The sequence below is a fragment of the Podarcis tiliguerta genome, assembly GCF_965153285.1.
Source record: "Podarcis tiliguerta genome assembly, chromosome: 11".
In the NCBI taxonomy this organism is placed as follows: domain Eukaryota; kingdom Metazoa; phylum Chordata; class Lepidosauria; order Squamata; family Lacertidae; genus Podarcis; species Podarcis tiliguerta.
The window spans coordinates 13,191,979-13,205,255 of NC_139544.1; the positions used below are offsets into that span (position 1 = coordinate 13,191,979).

General features: G+C 49.6%; 1 protein-coding gene across 1 annotated transcript in view; it reads right to left on the minus strand.

Annotated features, from left to right (window-relative positions):
* ROR2 (receptor tyrosine kinase like orphan receptor 2) overlaps positions 1-13,277 on the minus strand; it is a 158,737-nt gene that overhangs the window by 16,481 nt on the left and 128,979 nt on the right. The gene's annotated exons all lie outside the window — the stretch shown is intronic.

The window sequence follows — 13,277 nt, forward strand, 5'->3', positions numbered from 1 at the left end:
TGTACTTGATCTCTAGACACTATCTATTGATGCAGCAGAAGCAACATATCTCTCTCTCTCTCTCGTAATTAGTGGGCTTATAGTGAGTCTGTTTGGTCTACCTAGCAGCTCTCTCGTTAATCATCCTATTGCCTTATCCACATTGTGTTCCTACACTCTTAGAATAACCCTTGAACTCAGTGGCAAAGATAGTACTGATTAATTTTCTTGGTTGGGCAGAGATTTTTTTCAAGAAGCTGAGTAACTGAACAGAGCAATTCCCAAGACTGCCAAACTGGAGTATCACATGGAGCTTGTAGTCAGAATTTTGGGCTAGGCCCTTTAGAGCAGTCAGGACCAGGGTAAGTGAAACGTGTGAGTGCACCAGAAGAAACCTGATATTTGCTAATGACTTTGGTAAGCTGCACTAAAGATTATAACGAATACCAAACGACTTCAAACAATGGCAAAGCATCCTTGAACAAGCTGGCCTTTAAAAAGAATGCAGATAAGAAGAAGGCCAAGATAAGTTAAGATCGTGGGCCCACTACAAAAGGAATACTTGGAAGGGAACATAAAATAGTTGAGGAATTTTCATATTTGGGATAACTGCTGCCAGAGAATTTCCCTCTTTAGCAACCCTGGATCAAAGTTGCTTGCTTGCTTGCTTGATTCTATTTCTTTGCCACTTTTTATTCAAATAAATCCCAAAGTGCCTTACATAAAAATAACATAATGGAACAGCATAAATTGTATAGAATGCTTAAGAAATCATCAGTAAAACAATCCCAAATACTGTAAAACAATTTCCATCTATGTAGCACTATTAAGAAAACATCTAAAAAATAAACTTAACATCACCAAAAATCATATTATAGGACTCACAAAGTAGGACAGCATTCATATCTATAAAACAATATTAACAACATTAACAAAATAGCAGCAAAACAAACAAACAAACAAACACACACACAAATGGTTCACATCACGAATCAACAGAAGGAATCTGTCAATAAAAGCATTGAGACTTTAACTGCCTACACGTGGGCAGTCTCAGGTCATACCTGAACACACCTATTTCATCATGTGCTCTCATATGCAAATGTGAGTTTATAATGCAGTCAACAAACAATTTCTGAAAGTGCAGCCACAATTTGGTCACCTGCTACAATCGCGTATCCGTATACTGCTCATCAGTTTACATTTTGCAGTTTTCTACGCCTCCAGGACCAAGGACAAGTTTACCAAAAAAAAATATCCCTAAAGCTGGTTAAAGTGAAAAGATTTGTACACTTACCCTATGATAATCTATAGAAGTTGCCAGTTGCTAAGTAAGAACCGCAATGCCTCAAGGACTGCCTCTCTCCATATGAACCTGCTCAAACCCTGAGATCACTTTCTGAGGCCCTCCTTTGTGTGTGCCTCCTCCATGAGAGGTCCGGAGGGTGGAAACACGAAAGTGGGACCTTCTCTGCAGTGGCACCCCATCTATGGATTGCTCTCCCCAGGGAAGTTTGCCTGGCATCTTCATTAAACACCTTTAGGCACCAGGCAAAAACGTTCCCTTTTAACCAGGCCTTTGGTTGATCTGATTTACATCCTATGCTGTTTTCTTTGGGGGGGGGGGCTATTGAGTTGTTCTTGTTGTTAATTTTGTGGTTTTATATTTTGATTTTATTCTGTGAGCTGCCCTGAGACCCCCGGATATAGGGCGGAATATAAATTCAATAAATGATAACGATGATAATAATAATGATGATGATAATAATAATAATAATAATAATAATAATAATAATAATAATATTTTGTGCAGTGGAAATGGAAGATGTCTAGAGAGCTAAACAGATGGGGCATATGAATGAGAAACGTTACAGAGATAATCCCATGCAGTTATTTCTATAATCTTCTGGACAGTGCAGTCATAGCTGTGCCAGCTGTACAATGAAAAGCACCAGAGAATGAACCAGCTGTGGTGGGTACGATGGGAGGTTGCTCTTCAATGGGCCCCAGTGTCTTGGGTAGAGAGAGGCTGGATGCTTGAAAGGAGCATATCACAACCGAGACTCAGAGCTGTGCTTGTAGAAAAATGCACGGTGCTATTTTCTGACCAGGAATAATTTGGTGCACCCTGTTACAAGTCATAAAATTAGATCCAGTGATTCAGAAGGTTCATGGCTCAATACAAACTAGTTCTCTCATGTTTTGTATCTGCTGTAAGAGATGCTTGGATATGGAATCTCCTTGCTCACTACTGGCCGATGTCTGAACTTGTTTGCAAAACATCTGGATCTGTATATGCATTGGGCAGATTAAGCAAGATAACAGCCACACTTTGTATATTTTTGCCATCCATTGCCTAGCAAATAATTCTTTTTATTAGAAGACAAAACAAAGTACAGGCATTTAAGCGGAATATAGCACTCCCGTGGAAACTGGGTGCATGAAGATGGAGTTTTAGCAATATATGGCAATGCACACAAGTCCCTTCCAGTACTGCAAAGAAGCTTATTCCAATACTGACTTCCCTAAACACCAATAATAGATTTGCCCATGGCTCCTTTTAGAAGTACAGGAACCCATGGTAGTTTTCTTCAGTGCCAAAAGCAGTAATAAGAGGTGTATTGCACAGATGAAATATATGAGTCAGCTGGGCTGAAAGAAGCCATGCCACATGGCCTCAGGGGGATGGGGGCATCATCATTATTATTATTATTATTATTATTATTATTATTATTATTTATTATTCTGAACTGCAGAAGGACACAGGAAGTTTAAAGACAGAAAAAACTCAAAAGCACAGCCTGTGTCTCCCCTTTCTTTCTTTCTTTGCAAAAAAAAGAGATATTTCAGAAATGTTTCACACTTTACACTGAAGAGTTTTACTACCACAGGGCTTGAAGCAGTCTTTTAAAATTAATTTTCCTGTTTGGACTGCAGATGTCACTATTTTCCATTCCCATAGCCACATGCTTCAGTGGCTTAAAGTGAAAACTAATGTAACAGTTACAAATGTAGCTTCCTTTTCTTTTTTCCTTCTAAAAAAAAAACTGCCAGAAAACTGATTTTTCCTAGAACAAAAATATCTTTGTTCTAGTTCGCCCGTTCTAAGATTTGCCACCTTCAGTTTGATTCTCATGCTTTTACATTTAACAGACTTTACAGTGAACTACTCATGGACCCAAAATATCTGGCATAACAGTCTCAATATTACAAGTGTCCCAAATGTGCACACTTTCAGGATCCCATGCTTTCAAAAGTGTTTTCCAAGGGGGCAAGGGGACCATCAGGTAATAAGGTAAAAGTTAAATGACCCCTGGATGGTTAAGTCCAATCAAAGGTGACTATGGGGTTGTGGCGCTCATCTTGCTTTCAGGCCGAGGGAGCTAGCGTTTGTCCATAGACAGCTTTCTGGGTCATGTGGCCAGAATGATTAAACTGCTTCTGGCACAACGGAACACCATGATGGAAACCAGAGTGCACGGAAACACTGTTTACCTTCCCACTGCAGTGGTACCTATGTATCTACTTGCACTGGCGTGCTTTCGAACTGCTAGGTTGGCAGGAGCTGGGACAGAGCATCTTCATTGCTTTGAGCCTCACCCCATCGCATGGATTCGAACTGGCGACCTTCTGATTGGCAAGCCCAAGAGGCTCAGTGCTTTAGACCACAGTGCCATCTGTGTCCCGAATAAACAAGCACACAATCACTAATAGGTCCACCCGCCATTGTGAGGCTTAAAGCAATGAAGATGATGCCTCCCCAGCTGTTGCCATTGGCTGTGGGTTTCTTGTGATGTCACAAAAGCACTTGGCAACTGAGTGGATATAAAGGCAGGCCAAGGGGAAAGCCCTTTTCTATTTCCAGCAGGACACACCTGGCAATGGATGTGACATTCAGCACTGCCCAGGTTTCTTCTGCTTGGAGGAGGCAAACTGGTGAATGGAAGGAGGCAATCCTCTGGCAGTGGGATGCTAGGGAGCGATAATAAGGCAAGTTTGCTTGCTTTAAGGCTGCTGGTATCTGTGGTTGGAAGCTAGTGGACAACTCATGATGAACCTAATAGTAGCTTTTGGCACAACAGGACACCGTGACGGAAACCAGAGTGCACGGAAACATCGTTTCCTTCCCACTCCAGAGGTGTGGGACACTCACACTGGTGTGCTTTTGAACTGCTAGGTTGGCAGGAACTGGGACAGAGCAATGGGAGCTCACTTCATCATGGGGATTCAAACCATCAACCTTCCGATCGGCAAGCCCAAGAGACTCAGTGGTTTAGACCATAGTGTCACCCACGTCCCATCAGGCTATGCAGCTGTAGTGCTCATTCTAGTTTTCCCTGGCTTAACTCCCGGTTTGCCTCTTCACCTGTGGAAGCTACGATGGCAAGACCAAGGAGAAAGCCAGAAAGCCTTGATTATTTCTGCAGTTCATTTATAGACACATGTAAGCAGCCCATTTGGATTACTGTGTGCATCTCCTGCGTTCAAGTTTGCTCATGCCTTTTCGCAGAGCACAGCTGTTCTTGTTTCTACATGTGGAGGAGCACGGTTCTCTGGATTATGGCTTCTTACAAGCCCCGATAACTATGCACACTGAATCACTGGACCCTTTGTATGTAACTGCAGAGTTGTCTGAATAATCACTGCTGTACAACAGGAGCCGGAGCCTTTGCTGTGAAAACCTATTAAATAAAAGCAAATATACACCCTACGTAAAACTCTGAATAGGAGCACAGAAGTACAGGAGCTGACTGGCAGTTCCTCTTCTGGGTTTCAGACAGAAGATTTTTCCAGCTCTAGCTTGGGATGCTGGGAATTGGACCTGGAACTCGGTACATGCCAAACCTGAGTTCTATCACAGAGTCCCAGGCAGCCTTCCCCAACCTACGCCCTCCAGATGTTTTAGATTCTAATTTCATCAGACTCGGCCACGTGGTCAGAGAAGATGGAAGTTTTGAGTTTTGAGTCCCAAACATCTGGTGGACATAAGGCTGGGAAAGGTGCTTCCTAGAAGAGACCCACCATAGCAAGCGCTTTATTTTTTGCAGTAGACTACAGAGGGTATATACAAATAGTTAAAAACAAAACAAAAGGTTGCATAGTGAGTCCCAGTGATGGCAGGTATTTGATTCCAGATACTACTCAGGTATGTAACTGCTTTGCAAGAGCATTGAATTAGCTGCAGGGAGATTAAATAACATTGTATTATTATTATTAATTATTAGGTAAAGGTAAAGATAAAGGACCCCTGAATGGTTAAGTCCAGTCAAAGGTGATTATGGGGTGCAGCACTCATCTTGCTTTCAGGTTGATCGCCAAAGGGTTATAAAGACTAGGATTAGCCGTCTGAGAAACAGTTTCTATCCAAATGCGATTTTGGTTTTAAACGCAGTGTAAGGTAGTCCCTATGGGAGTATATTGTATTTAATTATGGGGTATCAGAGTTTTTAGGGGATTAACGAGACTGGGATAGGTGGGATAGCAAGCTTGTTGGTTTTTGAATGTCTGATGTAGATTTTTTCAATTTCGTTGTTCTGTATGGGACAATGACAATAAAGATTATCGTATCTGTCAGAGCTGGCTCCGGGTCCCAGCTCACCAAGGACCAACGCTAGCCGGTAGTACAGTATCAAAGTCTTTATTGAAGAATAGTCTCCATTTACAAATCTCAGCGTCCCAGCTCTACGTCTGAGCTTTAGACCGGCGAAGCTCTATCTGGATCTCCGCCCCCTGTGCACCAGCTTAAAACTCTAATCTTACTCCACCTCCTCCTTCTCTCTCTCTTCCTCTGGGTCTTACTACCCCCCGGGGTCTCTTCCCTCCTGGACTCTTCTGACGCAGAGCTGGACCCCTCTGACTCCTCCCCCTCTCTTCGGCGTGCTTTAGGACCTGGCTCCCTACCCGGGCTGCCCACCTTGCCGCCCTCCTGTACATTTGAACTTGGCGCGCGCGCGCGTTTAACTTTCCTGATGACCGTTTCCTCGCTCCCTGACGAGGGTGTGGCCACTCCTGCTTCACGCTCTCCCTCTGCCTGCGCGCTCCCTGATCCCGATGCCTTGGACTCCTCCCCCCTACTGCACTCTGGGGGGGAAGCTGGTCCGGATTTCCAGCTGTTACTCTCTGAGTCCCCTCTGGCCCCTTCTTCCCGAGGTGTCCCCCTTGCCCTGACCATGGGGGCCCCTTTCTGTGAATCCTCCGAGTCACTGGAGAGACTCAGAGACCTCGGACTACTGTCGCCGCTGACATTTCCTTCCGACTCCTCCCCCTCGCTCTCCGTTTCTTCCCTCTCCTGTGACTCTGCTCCTGAACCCCTGACATCCATCCCCCCCTCGAAGCCCCCCCTTCCCCCCTCCCCTTCCTCCGGCGGGGGTGCTGGGTGCTCCGTCGTTGTGGGGGTGAATGGTGGATACAGTTCGTCCCCCGTGGCGTGCATCCAGTTAGAGAAATCCGGCTCGTCCTCCATGTCTTCGCCGACCTCGTTCTCCTCTGCTTCCATCTCCGTGCCGCCATGCTCGAACCCAACGTCCTCCCCCATCACGTCCATGTCCCTCTCACCCTCGTTCCCCTCTGGGTCCGTTCCCTGCCAAGGGCCCCTCAGCCACCTCTCCTCTCCTCGATTGTCCCACCAAAACGAGCGGTCTGAGGCAAACCCCGAGGGCGAGCCCTCCGGTGAACGTGTTTCTAATGCTGGTTCTTCGTCCGATGTGAATCCCTGGAACGTGCTGGTAGAAAGCGTGGGTGTGAAAAGCCAGTCGTCGAAATACTCGGCTGGCATGGGCCTGTGTGGGAACAAGGCATGAAACTCCTCTTTGAGGAGAGGCTCGTCCAGGGCATAGTCCGGCACCCAACTGTTGGCGCTGGCCGGGGTACCTTCCCTTGCGAGAAAATATTCTACTCCCTCCTCCCCCCATCTCGAGTCCAAAATCTCTGTGACCTGGTTGATGGGTTCTCTTCTTGGCGACTCCCTCCTTGGGGGGGCCTCCCTATACGGGTCTGGTGCCGTGCCCTGCGCCTGAAATCGGTGAGGTGCTTTGTAGGGCGTGAGCACCGACCTATGGAATACTGGGTGCATTCTGGATCCTTCCGGAAGTGTCAACCGGAAGGCCACCGGATTGATCTGTGCTTCAACTCGGTAAGGTCCTAGTTGCTTATGTCCGAGTTTCTTCTTAGCTAAAGATCTGGTCGGCACTGCGTGGGCCGCTAACCACACCCAGTCTCCCACCTGTATGTCTTCACCAACCCTCCTGTGCTTGTCAGCCTGCAGTTTGTATGCGTGCTTTGCAAGCTCTAATTGCCTCCTAAGCTGATCGTGGACTTCCTGCAATTCCGCCGCCAAGACTTCCGCTGCCTGTGGCTCCCCCTCCCCCAGTTTCTCTAATCCCGGGAAGGTTCTGGGATGCCTCCCGTTGTTGGCGAAGAACGGCGTCACCCCTGTGGACACGTGCTTCGTGTTGTTGTAAGCGAACTCAGCGAGCGGCAGGTAGTCCACCCATGTCGTCGGCTGTTGATTTGCATAGCATCTCAGGTACTGCTGCATGATGGCGTTGACGCGCTCCGCTTGTCCGTTGGTCTGCGGGTGTCTCGCCGACGCTAGGTTGATCTTGACGTTCAGGAAACCCATCAGCTTCTGCCAGAAGCTCGAAATGAACTGGCGCCCCCTGTCGGACAAGATAGACCGTGGCAGTCCGTGCACCCTGAAGACGTGGTCTATGAACAGTTTGGCGGTCTGTTCTGCCGTGGCCACCTTCGCGCACGGAATGAAGTGGGCCATTTTAGTGAACATGTCCACCACCACTAGCACTGCCGTTTTACCCCTCGAGCTGGGTAAATCCGTGACAAAGTCCAGTGCCACCCTCTCCCACGGTTCGCTCGGGGTCTGCAGCGGTTCGAGCAGTCCTGCCGGAGGTTTGTGCACTGACTTGGCCCTTTGGCAAGTGTCGCACCTCGAGACGTACTCCGCGACTTCCCCCCTCATCTTGGGCCACCAGAAATCTCTGGCAACGAGTTCCGCCGTCTTCTCCTTGCCGAAGTGCCCGGCGGTTGGCGCGTCGTGCAACTGCTGCAGTACTTTCGCGCGGAGCTCATCTCCCGGTACATAGAGTGCTCCTCTGCGGATGAGCAATCCGTCCCTTATTTGGAACTCGTCGTTTTTCACCGTGCCCTTGCGCACCTCCTCCATCTTGGCTAGAGCGAAGGAGTCCTCCTGCAGTGCTCGACGGACCGCTTCCAGGTCCACGGTTGCGGAAGCGCACGCCCACGCTTTCTGGGCGAAAATGTGCTTGGCCGCTGCTGGCGCCGCTTCTTCGAGGTATTGCGGCTTTCTGGACAGTGCATCTGCCATGATGTTGTTGTCGCCTGGGATGTATTCTATCCTGAAGTCGAAATCCGCAAAGAACTCCGCCCATCTGATGTGCCGCTGGTTCAGGAACCTTGCCGTGCGCCAGTACTCCAAGTTCTTATGATCCGTGCGAACCTGCACAGTGTGTTTGGCCCCGATGAGGAAGTGCCGCCACGCCTTGAATGCTGCATGAATGGCCAGCAACTCCCTGTCCCAGATGGTGTAGTTCTGCTCTGACTTGCTGAGCTTCCTAGAGTAGAAGGCACACGGTCTCCAGTCCCCATGCGGGTCCTCCTGCAACAGTACGGCGCCCACGGCTCTGTCTGAGGCGTCCGTCTCAACCCTCAGCGGTTTGCTGGGATTCACATGCAGTAGCTGCCCTTCGGACGAGAAGAGACGCTTGAGGTTCTGGAAGGACTGCTCCGCTTGCTCCGTCCAGATGAACTTCTTCTTCTTGGAGCTGAGCGTGTCGGTAATGGCCGCTGTCTGCATCGCGAACCCCTTGATGAATTTGCGGTAAAAGTTGGCGAACCCCACAAACCGCTGGACCTCCTTCCGATTGCGCGGGCTCTTCCAATCCAACACCGCGCGAACCTTGGCGCTGTCCATGGCGAGCCCCTTGTCCGACAGCTTGTAGCCCAGGAAATCCACCTCCTTCCTGTCGAACTGGCACTTCTCCAGCTTTGCGTACAGCCGATGCTCCTGCAGTCGCTGCAGAACCTCCTTGACGTCCCCCTCGTGGGTCTCCTCAGATTCTGAGAATATCAGGATGTCGTCCAAGAAGCAGACGCATTTCTTGTAGAGAAGACCCGCCAGGACGTGATGCATGAACGCTTGAAAACAGTGGGCGCCATTTTGTAAACCGAAGGGCATAACTCTATATTCATATGTGCCCAGGGGCGTGAACATGGCAGTCTTCCACTCGTCCCCCTCCCGTATGCGGATCAGGTTGTACGCCCCTCTCAGATCCAACTTTGTAAAAACGCGTCCTTTCCTCACCGTTGCAAGCAGGTCATCTATTTTGGGCATTGGAAAGGCTGTGGGCTTGGTCTTTGAATTTAAGAGCCTGAAATCCACTACAAGTCTTTTTTGGGGCGTGTCCTTTTTCTTCACAAAGAATACAGGACTGCCCCCCGCTGCTTTCGACTCCCGGATGAAACCGCGCTTTAAGTTGAGGTCTATGAACTCCTTGAGCTCCTGCAGCTCGTCTTCAGACATGGAATACAGTTTTCCGGCTGGCAGCGTCGCCCCTGGCAGGAGGTCAATCTGGCAGTCATAGGGCCTGTGGGGAGGCAGCTTGTCTGCTTCCTTCTCGCAGAAAACCTCCAAAAACGCTGCGTACTTGCGTGGCACTGCTTGCAGCGTGCTCAATTGTAGCTGCGTGTCTTCCCCTCCTTCTTCTTGGCTACGAAGAATGCAATGTTCCGCGCAATAGGAGGAACCGAAGGTCAATTGGCGTTGGTACCACGCCAATGCTGGACTGTGCCTGTGCAGCCAACTCATGCCCAAGACTACCGGCGTGCCTGACAGTTTGGTGACGTTGAAGCTGATGACCTCTTGGTGATTTCCAATCCGCATCACCATTGGTTGCGTTTGTTGCACCACTTGCCCCCCTAGCAAGTCCCTGCCATCCACTGTGACAACCTTCAGGGGCAGTGTGGCTGGCAGCAGTGGTATATTGTGCTGCTGAATAAAATCCAGTCCTATAAAGTCGGCGTTGCTGCCGGAGTCAATGGTGATCGGCACTTCCAGAGTGCTTCCGTTGGGCAGTTGGAGAGACGCTGTAAGCTGCACCACTGGTTTGGGTGGGAGGGGGTCTGTGGGCTGCAAAATCCCTGGGGATTGTTTCATTGATTTGTCTGGCTGGACCCCAGTACCTCTTCCTCCAGCCAGACTCTGTCGTTTCCCTGCTGCGTTGCTTCTGTCACTGTTGCTGATGCTGCAGTGTGCTTGTGGAGCCTCTGGGGACACTCTTTCGCCATGTGTTGAGCACTGTCGCAGATGTAGCACTTCCTGTTCCCTCTAGGAGGCTTCGTCTTGACTGCTCCCGGCGTCAGGGCTCTGGTAGCTGACTGAGCCCTGGCACCTCCGAGCTCCATCGGTTCCTCTCCCCCTCCCTGCGAGGGCGTGGACTGCGCACGCGCTGCTTCTTTGGGATAGAAGGGAGGTGCTCTGGCTGGTGCCCTTCCCCAACGTCCTTCTTCTCTGTTGCAAGGACGTTCCTCCAGATGCACCCCGATCTCCAGAGCCCTCTGGACCACTTCCTGGGTGCTCCTTGGCCTCTCCCCCCTTCCAATCTCGGCTTTTACTTCTGTATTCAAGCCCTCCCAAAAGAGATCTCTCACTGGCGCAGAAGCTTTGTCCCATCCCAGTGCATGAACCAGTGCGAAGAAACGCGTATGGTACTGACGCACGCTGGCTTTGCCTTGCTTAAGTCCATGTATGTCCCTCCTGGCAATATCAACGTCTATCTTTGATAAAAAACACGAGTCCATAGCTTTAATGAAAGCCTTCGCGTCTTGGAGCGCCGGATCATTGTCCCTCCATAAATTTCTCAGCCACGTTTTGGCTTCACCATGCAAATGGGATAGGATAAACCCCACTTTCTCTCTTTCATCTCTAAAGTCTTTGTCAAGCAGATCCAGCGCAAACAACAGGTCTGCTCTAAAGTTGGGGTACTGCTGTAAACTCCCGTCAAAATGGGATACAAGGCTGCCTCCCCTCTTTCCCAATCCAATGCCCTCTGCTTTGGATCCAGGTGGCCCCTGTTTGGAAATCACGTCCAATCTTACTTGGAGATCCCGGTAGGCGCTACTCATTTCCTCCTCTCTTTTTCTGGATGCAATTACCTCCGTGCTGAGTCGTGTCACAGCTTCTTGCAGGGCGGATATCTGCTCTTCCGTCGTCATCTTGCCTGAGTTCTGTGAGCTCTTGAAGCACCCCTCCTCTGCCCTCGCTGCGTCAACTCACGTGGCGAGGTTCTTGGTGCCAAAACTTTAAGAATGGAGATAGAGCTTACTGTCAGAGCTGGCTCCGGGTCCCAGCTCACCAAGGACCAACGCTAGCCGGTAGTACAGTATCAAAGTCTTTATTGAAGAATAGTCTCCATTTACAAATCTCAGCGTCCCAGCTCTACGTCTGAGCTTTAGACCGGCGAAGCTCTATCTGGATCTCCGCCCCCTGTGCACCAGCTTAAAACTCTAATCTTACTCCACCTCCTCCTTCTCTCTCTCTTCCTCTGGGTCTTACTACCCCCCGGGGTCTCTTCCCTCCTGGACTCTTCTGACGCAGAGCTGGACCCCTCTGACTCCTCCCCCTCTCTTCGGCGTGCTTTAGGACCTGGCTCCCTACCCGGGCTGCCCACCTTGCCGCCCTCCTGTACATTTGAACTTGGCGCGCGCGCGCGTTTAACTTTCCTGATGACCGTTTCCTCGCTCCCTGACGAGGGTGTGGCCACTCCTGCTTCACGCTCTCCCTCTGCCTGCGCGCTCCCTGATCCCGATGCCTTGGACTCCTCCCCCCTACTGCACTCTGGGGGGGAAGCTGGTCCGGATTTCCAGCTGTTACTCTCTGAGTCCCCTCTGGCCCCTTCTTCCCGAGGTGTCCCCCTTGCCCTGACCATGGGGGCCCCTTTCTGTGAATCCTCCGAGTCACTGGAGAGACTCAGAGACCTCGGACTACTGTCGCCGCTGACATTTCCTTCCGACTCCTCCCCCTCGCTCTCCGTTTCTTCCCTCTCCTGTGACTCTGCTCCTGAACCCCTGACAGTATCGTAACTGATGCTTTCGAATTATGGTGCTGGAGGAGACTCTTGAGAGTCCCATGGACTGCAAGAAGATCAAACCTATCCATTCCGAAGGAAATCAGCCCTGATTGCTCACTGGAAGGACAGATCCTGAAGCTGAGGCTCCAATACTTTGGCCACCTCATGAGAAGAGAAGACTCCCTGGAAAAGACCCTGATGTTGGGAAAGATTGAGGGCACAAGGAGAAGAGGACGAGATGGTTGGACAGTGTTCTCAAAGCTACTAACATGAATTTGACCAAACTGCAGGAGGCAGTGGAAGACAGGAGTGCCTGGCGTGCTCTGGTCCATGGGGTCATGAAGAGTCGGACATGACTAAACAACAACAACAACGAAACAGAACTAAACTGTGATCTGCCATGGCTACCCTACCATGCTATTTGGCTACTCAAAATACAAAAGTGCCACCACTGCCCACCACTAAGAGACATCCAGGAGCCCTGTAGGGCATGATGGTGGGCAAAAATCACTGGGCAGAGGCCTTGTGGTTTGTTTGTTATTGGAGGGGTGTGATCCTCCGCAGTACCATGGCTTGTTGTTGTTGTTTAGTCGTTTAGTCGTGTCTGACTCTTCGTGACCCCATGGACCAGAGGACGCCAGGCACTCCTGTCTTCCTCTGCCTCCTGCAGTTTGGTCAAACTCATGTTGGTAGCTTCGAGAACACTGTCCAACCATCTCGTCCTCTGTCGTCCCCTTCTTGCTAAAGTCTGGCACCAGCCCTGCCACGGAATAACACAATGTGAGCAGAAAAGAAACCTCATGAAATTCATCAATCTCCCCCTGCAACACGCAAGACATCATTCCACCTCAAGAGTTAATCCAGATACAGTGGTACCTCGCAACATGAATGCCTCGCAAGACGAAAGAGTTTTTTGTTTTTTGAGTTGCTTCGCAAGACGAATTTCCCTATGGGCTTGCTTCGCAAGACGAAAATGTCTTGCGCCTTTTTCTTAAAACCGTCAATGCATTCCTATGGGAAACCGTCAATGCATTTCCTATGGGAAACCATGCTTCGCAATACGAAAAATTCACAAGACGAAAAAACTCGCAGAACGAATTAATTTCGTCTTGCGAGGCACCACTGTACTCCAAATCACTGTGCCCTATAAGAAGCGTACAAGATCATGTTCATCAAGGTGCCATTATATGAGATAGC